General features: G+C 43.0%; 1 protein-coding gene across 1 annotated transcript in view; it reads right to left on the bottom strand.

Annotated features, from left to right (window-relative positions):
• SEMA5B (semaphorin 5B) overlaps positions 1-2,040 on the bottom strand; it is a 200,455-nt gene extending 198,415 nt beyond the window's left edge. Inside the window, exon 1 of the mRNA XM_086750938.1 lies at positions 1,863-2,040. The gene's annotated coding sequence lies outside the window, so the exon portion shown is untranslated. The remainder of the gene's footprint in view (positions 1-1,862) is intronic.
• Positions 2,041-18,402: the final 16,362 nt, after the last annotated feature.

Below are 18,402 nucleotides of genomic sequence, written 5' to 3'. Positions count from 1 at the left end.
AAATTAGACCTACATCTGCTTGGAAATAGTTTTCTGTTGTAGCTGATGTTCATCCCAAAATCAGTCTGGTTACACAGTGTAAGCGTGGCAGGCACCTGAGGACGGAGCATAATCCCACACCATATGCTTGCTGTGATACCCAGACAAAGCAACGTAAGCCGCGGAGCCAGACAGAGTGCCCTGGGTGGTTGCACGGAGCCGCATGCTTTCCTTTAACACTGATTAATTTAGGTGATTGCATGAGTCAAAGACTCAGAGGGAGCTTTAGTTCATTACTTTTTTTGTCTTTGGCTGTTCCAAGTTTTAAGGGACAGAGGATGTTTTTAGCATATAGTCATGATTCTCATTAGCATTGAAAATATGAACATGAATATGAAGAGTTCAAGGGGAGATGGGAAATAGTGGCAAATATCTTTAGTCAAAGAAAATGCCTATAGCTCCTCCAAAGAGCACAGCTGCTGTGCACCATTCTGGGCAATGAAGATCAGAGAAGTAAAACACATTGAGCAAAGTTCACTCTTTGCATTGTTTCTAAACCAGATCCAGGATGCAGTAAATAGATTTGCCCAGGAAATTTCCAGCGTGACTCTCTTCTGACAGTAAAGCTTGATCTGTCAACACTGACATATCCAGTGTTTTGGTTTTGCCAGATCTATAAAAAAAAGACCTGTTAGGGCACCAAGCTTGTCTTGTTGGTCTCTGTCGGCACCCTACGTGGCTCCCCACCGGCTCACGCTGCAGGATGCCAGATAAACAGCTAACAGGGTCGGTGCTCTTACAGCACTGAGGGCTCCAGGCCAGCAACCCCAAGCTTGCAGCAGCTGTGCCATAAACCAAAGTACTGGAAGTTCAAGCAGTTTTTAAGATCAAACTCCCAGGGCTTCTAGGATCCCCAATAAGCAGTCATCAGCTCTCAGTAAGGTAACATATTTCTGCCTATAGGCTACCCACCATACAGGAGGGGCTTGCTTCAGCAAGCCTCCAGAGCATAAGGAGCACACAACTATTTGTTTTTCTCTAGGGACAGTGGTCCCTAGAGTTCCTCTGGTTGTGTACTTTTTTTCCAGCAGCAGGATTAGGCCACACGGTCCTGTCCTTCCTCGTCAGATGACCAAATCTATGCTCAGTATACCAACCTGCAAAGAAACAGTGTATCTGGGATTTCTGGGGCTTACTGAACACCTTTCTGCAGACTGTTCTCTGCAAATGGCACCACCTGACCAATTCCCGCAGGCCCCTTCACGCCTCCTCTTTTCCACAGGACTGAGAGCTGCCTGCAGGATATACTGAGTGATTATGAAGTAGCAGGTATTTGTGTAACAATGAACTCTGGCTAAACATACCAACAACGTTATTTTGGATTTGAACTGGTATAACTAGGGTCTGAATTTTACCTACCTTTTTATTTAAACTGTGCTTTCCCTGCCCACTCAACAGCATCTGCAGAAGTTGCATCAGTTCCCTGCACTGCAGCAGGCACACATTTTTTTTGTATCCAAACAATTACAGAAACCTACCTACTTCACACACAATCTGAAATACAAGGTCCTCATTCACCACAAAGTCAAGGGAGAAGGTCTCATCGGGTCCAATGACAGCAGAGTTAAGAGAGTTTTTGAAAACCCTACATCTAACATCTGTCACTCTTTGCTTTGTCCAAAATCACAAGTAGGCTGTAGCAGATTCAGAAACAGAGGCCAAGTCTTCCAGCTCCCAGATTTGTGCTTTAACTACTTGATACATCCTCTCATCACTGGAGCAGGAGAAACAGGATGTTCAGAGACCAAAACCCCTGGTGGTGAGCAATCTAAAAACATCATTTTTCAGCACAACAGACATGTGTCATCCCATCACTAACTCACCAGTCCAGGGGCCAAGTCCAAGACAAATGTTCCGGCAGCAGTCCAAGGTCGGAGTCCCAGAAGGTAAACCCGTCAAGAATTAGTGATATAAACGCTCCCTCTCAGAGGCAGTCCCACTGCAGTCTTCTCTGAATCCCTTGGACTCTGCAAACTTCCTTCTCTGGCATGCCTCTTTGGCCTTTTTTCTTCTATTTTTCTCATAAGCTTGTTTGTGGATGATTTATCTAAAAAAAAAAAAAAAGGCATTTTTTTACTTCATTAAAAAAGAAGTGTGCCTGCATTTGGCTGATACAATAATGATGTTATAAAGTCCCCTTTGAGGAAGGCTCTCTACTTCTGTCAGGTTCTTCCTCTTTCCTGAGTTATGTGACTGTAGCCTTCATGGTAAGCATCACCTCGCCTTCACTCTTCTCCCTCCTCACCACATTTTTTGAAACACCTTAAATGATCCCGTGCCTGGTCTGAGCGTCGAGTCTGATATAGTCATCATCTCCAAAGGCCCTACTTTTCATCCATCACTGAGCAGGACACAGAATCCCTACTCAGTGTAAACGTGACTCAGTTTAATTTTTCCAAAGACCATTTGTTTACTTTCTGGTAGAGAGTAATGAGTAAATATTATTTGGTAGGCTAGAATTCCATGAAGCCGAACTAAAATGAGGGCTCCAAATCACTAGAGGAAGCATAAACATATGGTAAAAAGTTTGTAATCGTCCCCAAGACTACAGAGGCTCCTGTGAGGCAGCCAGGAAAGGAACTGAAGTAAATTTTCTGAGTCCCAGTGTAGGGTCTTAAACATAAGACATCTTTCCTCCATATCCTTGTTCTCAGAAAACACTTAGAAAATAAAGTTTCTGCCTAGCTAGCAAATATCTAAAGCTAACAGTTATCCATCTCCAGTATCAACTCAGTTAAAATTTCAATTGCGATTGATTTCCTAGGTTGTCATCGCTTCTTACAGTAATTTTTGCTGAAAATATACCTCCCGTCGTTGCAGGGGCTCCATTCTAATCAAGCTTCTCTCCACATGTTTGGCACCACATTTAAAAATCAAAGTGCCAAATTCCTCTGTGAACTACTCAGATGTAGCACTTTATATATGCCTATCAAATGCAGAGAGAGGCCAAACTTTGACCCTAAATAAGCTGATATATGAAAACATGACAGTGTTCCTTTAGCTAGAGGAAAAGAAAGATTACTTATAAAGCCTTTACTTAATTCTTTGTGGCTGTATTACAAACCAAGCAATTATAAATCTCCTCAGATTGCTCTAAATAGTACAAGTAAACTTAACAAAATGAGATAGACAAGCCAACATCATAAATGCTTTTCCAAACAAAAATGTTAGGCAGAGTCACAGCACCGCTTCAGGTCAGTCCAGTCCAGCAGTAATTAGAAGTGTTAAGAACATACAAAGCGAAGACCAGATTCAGAGCAGAACTCAGCCTTTTTCACCTATAAAGAAAATAAAGTTCAAAGAAAACTCAAGAAAGAGTGACGGAGACTTCAGAGAAGTAATGAACTCCCCAAGCCTGCCCTATATGCAGAGCTAAGGACGACTCTGTTAGCGAGCTGAAGAGGAATGGCGTAGAGGATGGAGAATCTGCCAGACACTGACAAGCCGAGATAAAATGAAGAGAAACAGTTACAAATACAGACTTGTTTTCCCTTGGAGATGAACTACTCTGTTCAACTGCAGACCCAGAGCACAGACAGGAATTAGTACGGTATCTAACAAAAAAAAAAGGCAACTGACACCTACTTAAAGGAGGGAAGATACTGGAAATAAGTCCTTAGTTTAAGAACACAAGAAAGAATTTTCTCATCCCACAAAGCTTCTCTCCTTTTACATGGGGATCAAAATGAGACCTTCTAAGGAAAGACCACCTGGCATCTGCACCCTAAGGAACAACCTGATGCCCCAGCATGAAAGACTAAAGTTTAAATCTCCACACTGCCTAGTTTAACTAGATCCTCTAACATTTGTCTTTCACTTCTGAGCCAAAAGTCTAAGTCACGAAGTTACTGGCTATTCAGAGAGATGTGTATGTCTGGATCTTAAATAGTGACCTGCAACTACTCGCACATGCCCAATGAACTCTGCTTTCTAATAGCACATGACACCAGCCCACCTCAGCTATATAAAATGTCCCAACAAATTCTGAAACATCCATGCTCTCACCTTTTAACAACACAGAGGACTGTCTGGATGAAGGCATGTTTTGATGCTCATCACACAGCTTTCTGCAGCTCTGTGCTTCCTTTGCTCAGTGCAAACACACACACTCTTGTAGGCATTAATAGGGACATCTAGGACCTTTGTTCAGAGAAGTGAAGGCAAGAAGGAACCAACAGATCATTTCCTCTGAGCTCCTGCTGACAACTCAACTTCCCCAGTTACACAGCTGAGTCCAGCAAATGCTACGTATTAGTTGATGAACACTGGTAATGTGTTACATTGATCCAAAAAAATATTCCCACAAAACACCCAGGGAGCATTACCTTTAGTAGGGTCCTGGAACAATTCTACTAAATTTTATGGATTATTATTCAACAACTTCAAGAACTCATATGAGGGGTGTATGTTGTTCTCTGACCCCTGCCAAAAAGATTGAGTTATTTCGGAAAAATGTCCTGCACTTACTCGTGATAATTTGCATCTACTTTCCTCAGCCTTTACAGCTCCTTTCTTTGACACTTACTGCCAGTGCAATTGCTGCCATTGCTTTCACCGAACATCACAAACACTTTATTGCTAATTTTCAGCTCATCTGCAAAGAGCAGAGAAGATCTGAGAGCAACTGGGATGATAAGCCCGCCAAGCAGCTTACAAACTTATGACTGGAACAGAAACTTAGAAGGCAAAACTTAGAAACTCACAACTGGAATAAGGAGCTAGCAGCTAAGACAGCCTGTACATCCAGTAAGGGATGTTGTAGAATCAAGAGTTTAAAAAAAATAGATTGCAAAAATGGATTCATTTCTATGGTAGAGGAAACAATGTCCACACCAGTAAAGATGGCTACTCCTGCAAGCGTTCATGTGTTTGCACTGGGGAAAAAAACTTGACTAGAAATCAGCTTTCCATCTGAAACTTTCTGGTAGCTGGAAATGGATAATTTTCAATTTTCCAATGAAAATCTCTGAGCTTAAAGAAAGACTTCTATAAAAGCAATGTTTTTATAGGAATAAATTGATTTTCCAACCAGGTCTCCAACATACACAACCATGTAACAACCAATGCTAGTATTTAGGCTGACCTATTTTCCTCACAAAAAAAGCAACACCACTTTATTTCTCTTTGGGACACCACCCATTTTAATCTCAGATAGTTACGGAATAAAATATAAAATCTACTGCCTTCTCCACTTCCATTGCTGCTGGCAGACACCAGACACCAGACTTTAAGACTTTTCTTCTTTTTCAGTGTACAGTTAGATCCCTAGCAAGCTCTGCCCATCAGATTATTCCATTAACTCTCCAAACGACATGAGATCACAATTTTACATTCACTTCCTGATCATTATCAAGGTCTTGGAAAAATTGCATTAACTTTAGATCAGCTCAAATCCTTATGAGAATTCTGTAACTTAAACACAGTAATCATCAGCTATGTTGGACAATACGAGCCTTTTCCATGCACCGCATGTTATCATTTAATTTCATTTTCAGACGTCGCAAAACCCATCAGTTGGTGATCATTAGCTGGTAACTGGGGTCCCTATGAAATCTCATTTTGTGCCTGTCAATATATTTAAAATGAAGCAAGAAATATCAACTGTATAGCTGTGCCACAAAGAGATAAACATTTTTGTTAATAACTTATCTCCATCGTACTAGAACCACTGATTTAAAACATCAGTATCAGTTCTTGCATTGTTCACTAATTCCAGTAAGTTTACACTGGAAATACATTTGGTCCACTTTTACTCAGATGTGAGGTTCTGGCAGTATGCATTGGTAGTCTTTTTTTCATGAAGCCTTCTTGGCAACACAGATACGAGGCTGTTTTCAGACATGTTTCTAAGAAGTGCTGAAGCAGGCAGGCTCTGAGCACCCTGATCTAGTCGGGGATGTCCCTGCTCCTTGCAGGGGGGTTGGACTAGATGGCCTTTGAAGGTCCCTTCCAACCCTAACCATTCTATGATTCTATGATTCTATGACTAAGAGCCCATTTGGAGCAGCGAGACCTGTAGGTGGTTAATTAAGATCAACTGTTGTGTTATGAACAGCCATCAGGTCAGCTCTGTGTCAAGGAAACAGTGGAAGTGGAATACAAGAGTAGGATTTTGAATAGATGCCTCTGGGGTGTCCAGTTGTCTCTGCAACACAGAGCGAAGCACCCAAGTCCCGTGCAAATCCCCATCAGCCTTTCAATAACATGATTCTGACCAGCCACAAAGCTGTGAGGCTGTAAATCTCCATGTTGTCTGTAAATCTGAGCTTGCACGACCACAGCACACTTACCTCTCAACATGTACCAGTGCTACTGTAGTGCCTTTATTAAAATATGGATTATTAATGCAGCTAATGGTCATGATGGACAAGGCTGACAAAACACTGCTGGGCTCCCCGGTCGAACCCACTGTATCAGGCAGGAAAGATTCCACATTTGCTGAATTCGGAAACCAGAATAAATCTACCTAGTTTGTCATAACTACCTCATTAAGCAAACGATTTCCCTTTCTGCCTGCCCTTAACCATCTAAAAGTTTAGCCTCATTTCCAGTTTGAATTTGCTCTTTATTAAATTGAATTCATTGTTCTTTGTGTTACCACTTGTGTAATGTGTCATTTCCTTTTCCCGGTATTTAATGACCCTTAAGATGACAATCCTGCCATTAAACATTTCTTTAAATGAAACTGGCCAAATCAATTCCCACTCTTGTATCTCCTTTAGTGTTGTGGTCTTCTTCTGGAGACTGGTTTCTGAAGTTAAGAGCAGGAGCTTGGTGCGTGATAGTATGGGTGTGATCTTAGCAACAGCTAAATTCTCTTATCCTAACAAAGCTGGTTTTCAACCTTCAGGCCTTATGAGTGATTTTGTTCTTCTCAAACCCATCACACTAAAATAAGAGGTGTTCTGTTAACTTCCATGAACCAGTCCTTCTTTCCCTGACTGCTTTTGTTTTGCATCACTCGTACTCAGGTTATATTTGCTGAAGGCTCTGGTGCAGACCAGACTCTCCCCCTGTGGCACCATAAACATCTATACATGAAATTACCTGCCACTGAAAATCCATGGGGTCTCAGTGCTGCGCCAAGCCTCGTGAGAGCTGGCAACCAGGTTCACAGCAGTGCAATAGGCACTGGATCATGCTGCCAAACAGGGATGAAGTTAAGAACTTATATGCTTTCATGAATCTGAATCTTGAACTTCAGGGTATGGGATTTATTGTGGAGGCAGGCACTCTACAACATCAGTAAGGTTAATACAGTTGTGAGTTTCAACTGAATTACCTCTTCCTTCATTTGTATATTTTTTTAACTCAGCTGTATTCTTTCATAGGCATACTGCCTTCTCACTTCTCACATGCGATTCCACAAAGTCATTTCCTCGGTTGTGATCTTTTCCTGTATGTCTTTCTCTGGATCTGGACCAAAAGCCACCTTTTGTTACAGAGAACTGCTGGGTAACAATCCATTTTTCAATGCATCTGTGTGAACAAACGCAGCAAATGCTGAGGGAAGCAGATTTTGAAGTGAATCGAGGAAGTAAATGAGTGTGGGAACCAGGGCCCAAAAGCCATTTTGGAAAGACATTTCTGAACTACCTTAATAGGATCGGCCTGCCATATTTCAGAACAGCATCGATGGACAGAAGTCATAAAACTCGTCTGATCAGTTTGAGCAGAGGCATCCCTCACAGTCGCTCCCTGCATGCGTGCACATGCACTCACACAAACACACAGGCTTCTTCACCCCTAGGATCAATCCTCTTACCTTTCTTCCATGATTTGCAAATAGCTCATAATACAACCAGCGACCCGCTTAGAAGATGGCGTTACAGTACATACATTCTGCCCTCTGAAGGTGTTCATTTCTAAGGCTTTTTTTTTAAAAAACAAATATGCATATAGATATAAATATAATCTGAAAATCTCTGTATATGTGTATGCACATAGACACTTATTTATAATTTTGTCCTCATATGCCCCGAGAGAGCAAAACACTTGAAAATTATTCTTTCAGTGGGGCTGTGGTAGCATGGTGAAAATCTCCCTGCTCTTAATTAGTCAAAGGCTCTTAAACTCATGGAGATATAAACTGCCAGAAGTAGAAATCTATTGAATGTAAGAAATGTGCTTTGGATAAACAGCAGGGAATAAAGTACAAGATGGCCCAGTGTTACTTGGCTTGATGAAGTTTTACTTTCCCTGGATCAGCAGCAGAGCTTTTCGTGTTCCTCCTTCACTTTTAATGAAACTTTACCATCGAATCTCCCCTCTACCATGACCTGGGATTCATAAAAACAATGCAACAGCCTATATATTTTTCTGACTATATTTTCCAGAGCCAATTTTACACGAGCTGTTTATAAGTCACTTCCCAGAAAGCAGAAGAGACAAACAATTTCCATCTCTTTACTAAAAAGCAAAAAGCCTCAAACGAAACAAAAAGCAAAAAGCAGCAACTCCATTTCCTGCATCATACACAGCTGTGTGACACCAGCAGTGACTTTTATGATACCATATGTCTTGCTGAATGGTGTTTCACTCAGCTGATGTAGCCTTATTGGAAGGTTAATTAAGAGGTGTGATCTTTGGCTAATAAAGGCTGAGTCCATTATAAAGGAGATACATTTCAACTTGCAGGGGAAAAGAGGGAGGGAAAAAAGGCAGGCAGGAGAAATCTCTGCTGAGGGCACTGTTGACACACGGTAACTTGCAGAGCAGGGATGCAGGGGGGTTTATGGGGTTTCACTACAACAGCACATGAGGCAAGCTCAAAGCCCCCTGCAAGGTTCTTTCCCTAGAGCCACACAGCAAATCTAGAGCTTGTTTCTCAGCTTGATGATAACAGAAACCAATGCTCCAGCTCTCATCTGCTTCTATATTTGACACTACTTATCACTTTGCTGGACTGTGCTGCAATTACAAAAAGACAAGAGGAGTTGCCAGCCTAGGGGGGGAGGAGTTCCTCCAGGATGCAAAAGAAGGAAGGTCTCAGACGCAAACCACCTCAGAAGCACATATGTGGAAGTGTGAGTTGGACCATCCCTGAGAGATGGGACTGGGTCACACCTAGGCACCAAAGAGGAATCCTCACCTGCTCTTTCTACCACTGCTGAGAAAGCAAGAAGCAAAGTTTGTTTTTATTGAAGCAAGTCTTCCTTTCAGATGTCCACCCATTTCTGCAGAGCCTAAGCCTGTCAGGCTTCTTCCAGCCTCCCAGGAAAGCATTTCCAGCACACCCTGTCCCAAGAGCCTCCCTCCCTCTGTTCCCCACGCACACGCACTCAAATCCCATTGAGGTAAACAAGTGATAAGACCTCAAGATTAGGTCTACTGACCTCAGAAGGAATTTTGCTCAAACAAGAATTAAGCCTGGAAGGATTTTGTCCTTACTGAGAGGCTTCTAAAGGTTTCCCACATAAGAGCTTCAGGAAAATGACTTGTGGAATTTACATCCCGCTTTGCTCCCTCAGTCACTTTGGCAGCTTATCCTGGAGGGTGCTGGAGCTGGCACTCAGACAAGCCGTCAGCTCACAGCCTTACAAATTATTGATTTTCTCCTCACTTTGAAGCAGACAACAACAAACTCCTAAATGCACTGCATCCTTCAATATCTCCCTCTGGAGAAATACCCGTTTGTAACATTGGCAGCAAGGGGGCATTTCCATCTCTCAGGCCGTGACAGGTGAATGGAGCACTGCGCTTTATGTATTTTGCTCTTCTGCCTTCAGCCAAGTATTGGTGAAGACGGGAGATTTTTGCACAGAGCATGACTTTCAAATCCACACTCAGACACACCAAGACATATGTACAAACGTTCAAGTACACATATACAAAATTGATTGCATTTGGAATGCAGAAGGTGTCCAACAGAAAATGGGGTTAAGAGCTTGTTTCCCCCAGTATGACATTATTAAGAGGCAAACACGGTTTTCCATGCGTCATGCACTTAATGAGCTCCAGATTGCAGGATACAAAAAGATCTTGACATTGGCTTGAAGAAATGTTCTGGATTATCTGGATACAGTGAGGCTCTTCATCATAAATGGCACATCACCACATTGAGTATCAGTTCTGCAAAATGTCTGTTATTTTTCTGCAACTCATAGCAAGGTGTCCTGAGCTTTCTTGTTTTCCTCCTGTCTTCTCCACTACCCATTCACTAGGGATGCAGGTTCTCCCTTGGCCCACTGCTCTGGAGGGGCTGAGCCTTCTGCTGCTGATGGTATCCCAGCTCTGCAGCCCTGAAATGGTGAAACCAGTGTGCAGCAGCCAAACAGTGCTGGGAACTCATCACTAGACTCATGGCAAGAGCAGCACGAAGAGTAGCATCTACTTCTACCTCTATGCTTGTAGTCATGGGAGCAACTCTCCTTCATGTCAAGGGCTAGAAACAAGGGCATTTGATGGAGTCCACCCACAGACAGCCTCGTGGGTGGGTATACGGGACAGACCCCGGAGCTGAACCCAGGAGCTGCAGCTCACAGTCTTTCATTGCATCGCATATGCAATGCCTCCCACTGCCTTGCACTGTGTTACATTAGGACTACAAGGGGTCCCTTGGGCAAATTCTGCCTGCTGCTGGCTTAGAATACAGATAAATCCAGCAGTCCATCTATTCTGCATTGAAATGCTTCCTCTGCACCTCAAATCAATATGGTTTTCATGCAAATTTTTACTACATGTGCTGCACCAATTCTAAATATTCATTCAGTCGACACACCTAAATGGCTCTGAAAATGTGATTATGGCATATCAGGTCAATGATCTACAATTTTATATCTCCCTAAATACATATTTATAAACAGCACTATAAACATTGTGAAGGTTATTATGTGAAACTCTTATACCATTTCAAAGTATATTTTTTGCAAATGCTATTTTTATCAGAAATGTTAAACATAAAAAACTCTTTTTGATTCAGCCACTCCTTTTCTGATTAAGATAGATATAACAAAGATTTCAAATGTGCAAGACATACTCTGTACCACAAGTACTTTTCATTGTCCCTGTGTATTGTATGTCCCAATTTCAAGAGTCTGCTTTGCTTTAGATAATGTTGCCAAGTTACTAAAAAAAATCCTCAGCAATGGGCTGTTTGCATCCCAGGGTCATAATAATGTATCCTGGTGACACTGAAACACCAAGATGTAAACAGTAAAGAGACAGAAGCACATTGACTCAAGTGGCTAAGTCTAAAAAAGTGCAATTCCAAAGCAATGTGGTATTTAGGCCACTGGATACATTATCAGGATAGGTACTTGCAGAACTAGGTGCCAATTATAGCATTTCTCAGATGAATTTGCAAACTGAGTTCATATGTTGGGCTTACTGCAGAATAGAGACCTCTAACAGATGCAGATTCATATACACTGAAGAAGCCGAAATAATCACTCCTAGCCCCAAGGCAGAGAAACAGGGGAGCATTTGTTTTCAATATTTAAATAGACTAATGCTACAGGATAGCTCGTCATTAATACAAATATACATAATTACAGGCAGAGGACAGCACTGAGACAGACATCTACCCTGTCAGGATGGTTTTGCATCCTTAAAATACACTGGATACAAATCAAATATGAGCCACCATTAGCTGCAGCAACATTTTAGGTGATGGACTGATAGTGAGACAAGGTAGATCATGTGTACATTTTATTGGACCAATATATAAGCTGTTACACATGAGCCTTCAGGGGAAAACAGAAAAAAAAAAGAGAGAAGAGAAGATGTCAGGAAGCTGAGCGGGGGCAAAGAGGGGGAGGCGCGGGCCTCGTGGGCCTTGCAGGCCTCACCCTCTGGCCTCTCGCCAGGTGGCCGACTGGGCCCAACTCGGCCCGGCCTGGCTGCAAGAAGTGGAGAGGAGATGAGATGTGAAGAGATTCTGAGAGGCGTCTGCCTGCCTGTTGTGAAGAACTTTTCTTGTGAGAGGAACGGCTGCAGACGCCAAGGTCAGTTCAGAAGGAGGGGGAGGAGTAATGCATCTCCTGGCCAAGATTCCCCTGCAGCCTGTGGTGACGACCATGGTGGAGCAGGTTGTCCCCCTGCAGCCCATGGAGGTCCACGGAGGAGCAGAGATCCACTTGGAGCCCGTGAAGGACCCCGCACCGGGGGAGGTGGATGCCTGAAGGCAGCTGTGGCCCGTGGAGGGCCCGCTGGGGCAGCTGTTCTGGAGGGACTGCACCCGTGGAAGAGAGGACCCACGCCAGAGCAGTTTCAGGAAGGACTGTGGCCCGTGGGAGGGACCCCACAAAGGAGCAGGGGAGGAATGCGAGGAGTTCTTCCCCCGACTATGAAGCAGCAGCGTAAAACAACATGTGATGAACTGACCGCAACCCCCATTCCCTCTTCCCCACTGTGCCGCTCGGGGGGGGGAAGGTAGTAGAGATAATGTTAAGCTCGGGAAGAGGGAGGGGTGCGGGGAGGTTATCTTGTTCTCTGTCTCATTATCCTACTCTTTTTAGTAATAAATGAATAGTTTTCCCCAAGTCGAGTCTGTTTTGCCCTTAACGGTAACTTTAAGGATTTCTGCCTGTCCTTATCTCAAACCTCGAGCCTTTTTTTTTCCTGTATTATCTCCCCCTATTCTCTCGGAGGGTGGGGGGAGTGAGAGAGAGACTGCGTAGTTTGGTCCCGATCTGGGCTGAACTACGACACAGGCCAAAGATGTCTTCTGGGGGCTGGCAGCAGAAAGAACATTTCTGGCCCAAACACATCTCACTGTTTCAAGCCAACACGAAGCCTCCACCTCTGTCAATTTTATCTCAAGCTGCTGAAAATATTTTTTGCAGCCTGTTTGTGACAAACAGTCACAATGACAACTTGCGCAAACCCAGCAGGCCCAACAGAAAAGTCCTTACCACTTAAGTGCTCTGTTTGCTTTTTGCACTGTCTCTATCCAGGATATTTATAGAGCACAGTCACCAGGACACTCACAGCCCAATCATGGTGACTTGGCAAGTTTTGCAAGAAGCACAGTCACAAAAGGAGTAATTCTCTGCGAAAATACACTAATGCTTTCACCTGTCACCAGTACTTGGGTACCCCTGGTGCAGGTCATTGCAAATCTCTTGGATTACCTTGGAATTTAGGGAAGAAAAAACACTGTCATCAAGGTGTTGAGACAGCCAAACAGGGATTTGTCCAGGAGTGACTTCCATGTCTCTTCTGATAGTGTTTCCATGCAAGCACAAGGGCCACTTAGCTGTGACTTGAACAAGGTGTTTCCAAACCTAATGCCTGAAGGGTTGCTGGCTGAGTTAAAGAGCTGGACTCTCAAATTAGCAGCTGCAATAACTCTAATCCTGTCTAAAGGATCATAGAAACAAAAAGAAAGAAAACTGTTATTATTGTTCACATTATACCAAAAACATGTGAAGCACAGAGAGTTGAAGTGATCTGGCCACCAGGATCAGGAGCTTCACTGTGATCTCTTGCACTTGCAAAACACCTTCTGCACCAGACCATGGGCTGGATTTGTCAAGTAAGAAGCACATGAATACCAAAACAGGGCTTTCAGCAGCACGAAGACTGAGGCGGTCAGATCTTTGGAAGTTTTTTCCCTTGAGCCAAAACAATTTGAGAAATCATATCAGTTCTGCTGAAATTGTGTGTGAAAAGAAAAAAAAAAAAAGAAAGAAAATTGGAAAAGTTCTGAAAATGGGAAGATCAGACATGGAAAAAATATTCTGAAATAAGATTTTGGTTCAGCATGTTCTGTATTATGCTTCTGAAGACAAACATTTCTTAAAACAAAGCTTTTCTGTGAACCCTAAAAAAAACCTTTTGTCCCCCCTCAGAATTTCCCTTCCAGTTTTGAAGTTTTCTGGTTTTGCTCCTGCTCAGAATAAGTGCAAACACTGAAATTCTACATAAAACATAGCTTTTGTTCCTCCCACAACTTACACTTGAAACTCTGTTCCTCTCTGTAGGGACAGCATGCTCAAGCACTTCACAAAAAAAAACCTCTGTTCTGTGCTTCTTGGTATTGTTAGGCATCTAAATATTTTTTTTAAATGTAAACTCATCTGGTTACCAAGAAATGAAGCCAGGTAGCCCTAAAGCATACACCAAATATGCATTTCCAGACAAATCAGATAGAGGCATAAGGCTATGAATAATCTGAGCATAACTCTCCCAAGAAAAGGGAAAATAATAAAGGCAAAGGGGAGAAGGGATGAATCCAAACAAGCAGCATCCCTACGATAATGACAGTGCCGGAGCATCACTGGAGTGTAGCTGGGCTGTGGCAGGTGATAATGTTCTTTCCCCAGAGGAACCTTTAGGTTTATGACAAATCAGGGATGATGCTCAACAGCTATTTGATGAGATTCGCAACAGCTGCTGAGGTCTGTGTGCCACTGCAACACAGCTGGAAATGCACAGTGCCGCAGCATTAACTGGATAATAACTCAGGGCTTGCCAAGCACTGAGTATCACTAACTTTTTCTGATGAGTTATTTGTGTCCATAATCAGCTGTGAAACTCTTCAAGAAAGAAGTTCCCTGAAAAGGAGGATTTATCTGAAAAGGACCCCACTGTTGTTAATAAAGTTGTCTGGCCTCAAAGCCTCAACAAATCAGACTTAAATCCATGGTGTGGTCTTAAGGTAGTTAAACGTTTTCGCAGTGACAGAATTTAAGGAGTTTTTAAAAGAGAGAAAAAATGGCAAGTAAACAAATCTGCAAACCTTTGTCTATTGGAAAGGATGATCTGCCGGCGAAGCAGAACTACCACACACCCATCACAGTATGATCAGGGATGAAAAATTTTACATTACTGGAGAGTCGTTTTGGACTTGGAAAAAAAATCCTAGTAGTTCAATCACTTACATCTTGATTGTAAGACATCACCTGCTCTGAGTAAAGGCTGGCACCAGCTCTACCAGTGAGTAGGATCCAGGGAACAAATTGTGGCTCTGGCAGCTCCAGCCCCTTCAGTCCTGCCAGAGAAAAAGCTGTATCCACTCCACTGCAAGAAACATTAAACATCAGGCTGTGTGCAGCCACCCTACAAGGAAAACAAGGGGCAGAACAAAGTTTGTTGCTTCCCTTTGCTCAGTCCTGCTGAAATGAGGCAGAGTAGGAGCAAATATTGCATAGAGAGCAGTGTGGGACAGGACTCTCCTCTACTCCCCCTTGCACGCAGACAGGTCAGGCCAACCTAGCTCTTCTAGTTTGGCTTTTTTTTTGTGTACAGTACAAGAAACTTTTTGGCACAGCTCTCAGCCAAAAGATCTCTCTGTTCATTGAGTGATTGTTCTGGCCAGTTATGGGAGAGTCTCTCAGCTGGTGGTGGAGCAGCATTGCAGTTGTCGTCACCATTTCTGGAACTGGGATGCTCTGCAGCTGTTCTGTTCTTGGTGAGCCTGTGAATCACTGCTCACAAAGAGGCAACAAGGGAGGTTAGGGCAGGTGAGGGCGATCTGCAGGAGGAAGGCAGGGGGCATGTTCCCATCTTCGCCTAAATAAATAAAAGATCAGCCCTCAGCCCAGACTTGGTCATTCACACATTGCCACACTGACCAGTCTTTTCCCATCCCACACATGCCAAAGGCATCTGTCTCAAAGAATGTAAATTAAATAAGAATCATTGCCTTCTCCTTCATTATACTAATGCCTGGAGCATGAAAAGAGGGAAAAAAAACCCCAGCAAAATCCTGCTCTGATTTACATCAAATGCCATTTGTATTTTTCACTGGCTGCCTGAGGGGAAGGGAATCCACAGAATTAATATGGGGGTTCTTCATCATCACCAAAGGAACAGAAACACAAGAAAAGAGCAGCTGGGAGAGGATGAAAAGAGGGAAAAAGTATTTCAGAGAAGTGAGTTTATAGTTGTTTTTTCCTGGGTATTTCACAGGTTCACATTGAGCACGTATGTTGAGGAAAGAGAGAAGGTTTCTAGAGCCGACAGCAAAGCCTGTGATTTTCTTCCAGAGGTTTCTACTGCTCCATAGCTGAGTCCCAGGCACTGCTCTGTAACAGCCTTTGAGGCATGATGAGGGCAAGACTGTCCTCTTAGCAGCACTGATTTTGCTAGCTTTACAGGAAAAGGACTAATTTTAATGGGTCTCAGCACGTTTAACAGGCTTAGTGTTTTACTGAGTGTAGGGACAGAGCCCACACAGACCGCAAAGACAAAGGCAGGGCATCCCCTCCAGACTTCTGCTCATGTACCTGCATCAGTGAGCAACTGCAAGGAGCCTGTTGGTGCAGAAGACCCACTAGCAGGAGTTACAACGCTGAGAAGTGCTGTATCAGCCATATTCACCATGGACAACCTAATAACGACTGCAGAACGCACAAACTCCTTTCACTCTCCTCATGTGACACCCTGGACATGCCACACTGAGCCCATATGGAGAAGGCAGCAATCAAGCAGAACAAAACAACATCCAGCCTGGTTGTATCGTCTCCCCAAGCAGTCTCAGTGGTAATCAGGCCTTTTATTCCCTTGGGCATGATGACTGATCAGGAGAAACCACCATTTTCAGCTGTCAATTTTATCCCAAGTCTTGCACTGACCGGTCATTTCTTTAAAGCGCCAGTTCCTATAGTTACACAAAAATCAGTGCTGTTCCCGGTTCCTAAGGAAATGAGACCCAACATGCAGCCTGATTGTCTCTTCTTCCTAAGAACTTGGGAACTCGTGGAATAGTTTAAATCCAACCAGAGAAAAGTGGAGGTTTCCGGGATAAGTAAGTTCTTGCAAACTTCACAAACACAAGCTCTGGAGAAGACAAAGATCAAGCAGCTCCAGGAAAGGCTGAAATGTGAACTTGTGCCTTATTAAACTAAGCCACATAGGAAACAGCCTTATATATGAGACCTAGCTACATTCATCAGGGTTCACAACCAACCACAAGACAGAAATCTGCAGGAAATCAGGCTTAACTTGTTCCAGTACTCATTTGGAACTAAAGATGGAGACCGAAGACTGAAAATATGAAGAGATTAGCTTCACCCTCATAAAACATATATGTCAAAACAAAAAGAACCTCTAGTTACTTTTTCAGTTTTCAGGGTCTGTAAGACAAATCAAACCTCTCCAGGCCTGATCTCACAAGGTCTGAAAACCAGTCTGGCAATATGACACTTGGTTCAATGTCTGCAGCTTAATTGTAATTAAAACATGAGACGTAAGAGTCCAAACCAGGGTATAGACACAGCTCTGCCTGGGATACAGAAAGCAAAGCCAAAAAAAAATCAAATCAGACAATTTAATTGCAGAGAAACTCCCCTCCCCTACCATAAGGTTTTAAAGGCATTTGTTTCCAAGGATCGTTAAATTAATAATCATGAAAAACAAGGATTTTTCCAAAAGCTATTTTACTTTCCATCATTAATTCAGCTTCTTTGACCTGCTGAAGAGATGTGGATAGGAATGGTGAATCTCACCGTGTTCTACATGTGTCACATCAAGACGATGCTATTGTAGAGCACTACAGCACCCTCTGTCCCCTCACTAAATCTGCCTCGGGGACAAATCCATCCCATACTGTTGGGATTCAGCCAGAACCACCACTGCAAACCACAACAGCGATAACGCTGGCATTTCTGCTACTGCATTAACTAACATGGTTTAAGATGCTGGCATTTCAGGCTTCCCGAGCGGATCTATCATTCGGTTCCCATTTATGCTGTCACTGATGGAGGGGGCACCCGCAGAGAATTAGAGCTCTGAAAATATCTCCATGCAGACAGGGCCAGTGAGGCCTCCTCCTCATGGTGATTTACTTCACTGCAGCAATGAAAATTCCTGTCTGGAACCAAGTGCCTGACTGCAAACTTACCACAGCTCCGGGGCTAGCAGAGTCAAAAGGTCACAGTATTTATTTGTTGCTCTTCCAAGATCACTTTCCCATGAACTTGATGGATTCTTAAATGCTTTCTATTGCACAGAAGACTGTGATTAATCTAAGCCTTGGTTCAGTTTGGAACCAGCAGTGTTTTCTTCAAAAAACTTATTCTTAAATTCACTCCTCAGATTCTTAGCAGTTTTAAAAGTGAACAAGTAGATTTAAACTAAAATACATAAAGGTTTTATTTTTCTAAGCAAGTCTAATGACTGCAGAAAATAAATTACTCCAGTTCTTAATGTAATACTCTGCCTAGCAGAGGAAGAATTCCATGCTCAGGCTCTTCAGCTGCTCCCTTTTTCCTCTCTCTGTGTTAAGACATGGAAGAAGGCAGTTTTCTCCCAGCCCTGCTACCCACCTTTTGTGCTGTTGGATATAAAACTTGAATTTCTTGTGTGTTTTCTCAGCTAATAAAAGCGCTTCTCTCTGCCTCTGAAGTATGGTATTCTTTAATTTTTATGTAATATAATAGAACATGGTGATTTTATACAGTCTCTCATAACTTTCTC

This window comes from Chlamydotis macqueenii, chromosome 6 (assembly GCF_036417535.1).
Source record: "Chlamydotis macqueenii isolate bChlMac1 chromosome 6, bChlMac1.mat, whole genome shotgun sequence".
Lineage (NCBI taxonomy): Eukaryota > Metazoa > Chordata > Aves > Otidiformes > Otididae > Chlamydotis > Chlamydotis macqueenii.
Note: the sequence above shows the minus strand (reverse complement) of the source record. Positions and strands in the feature narration are given on the sequence as shown.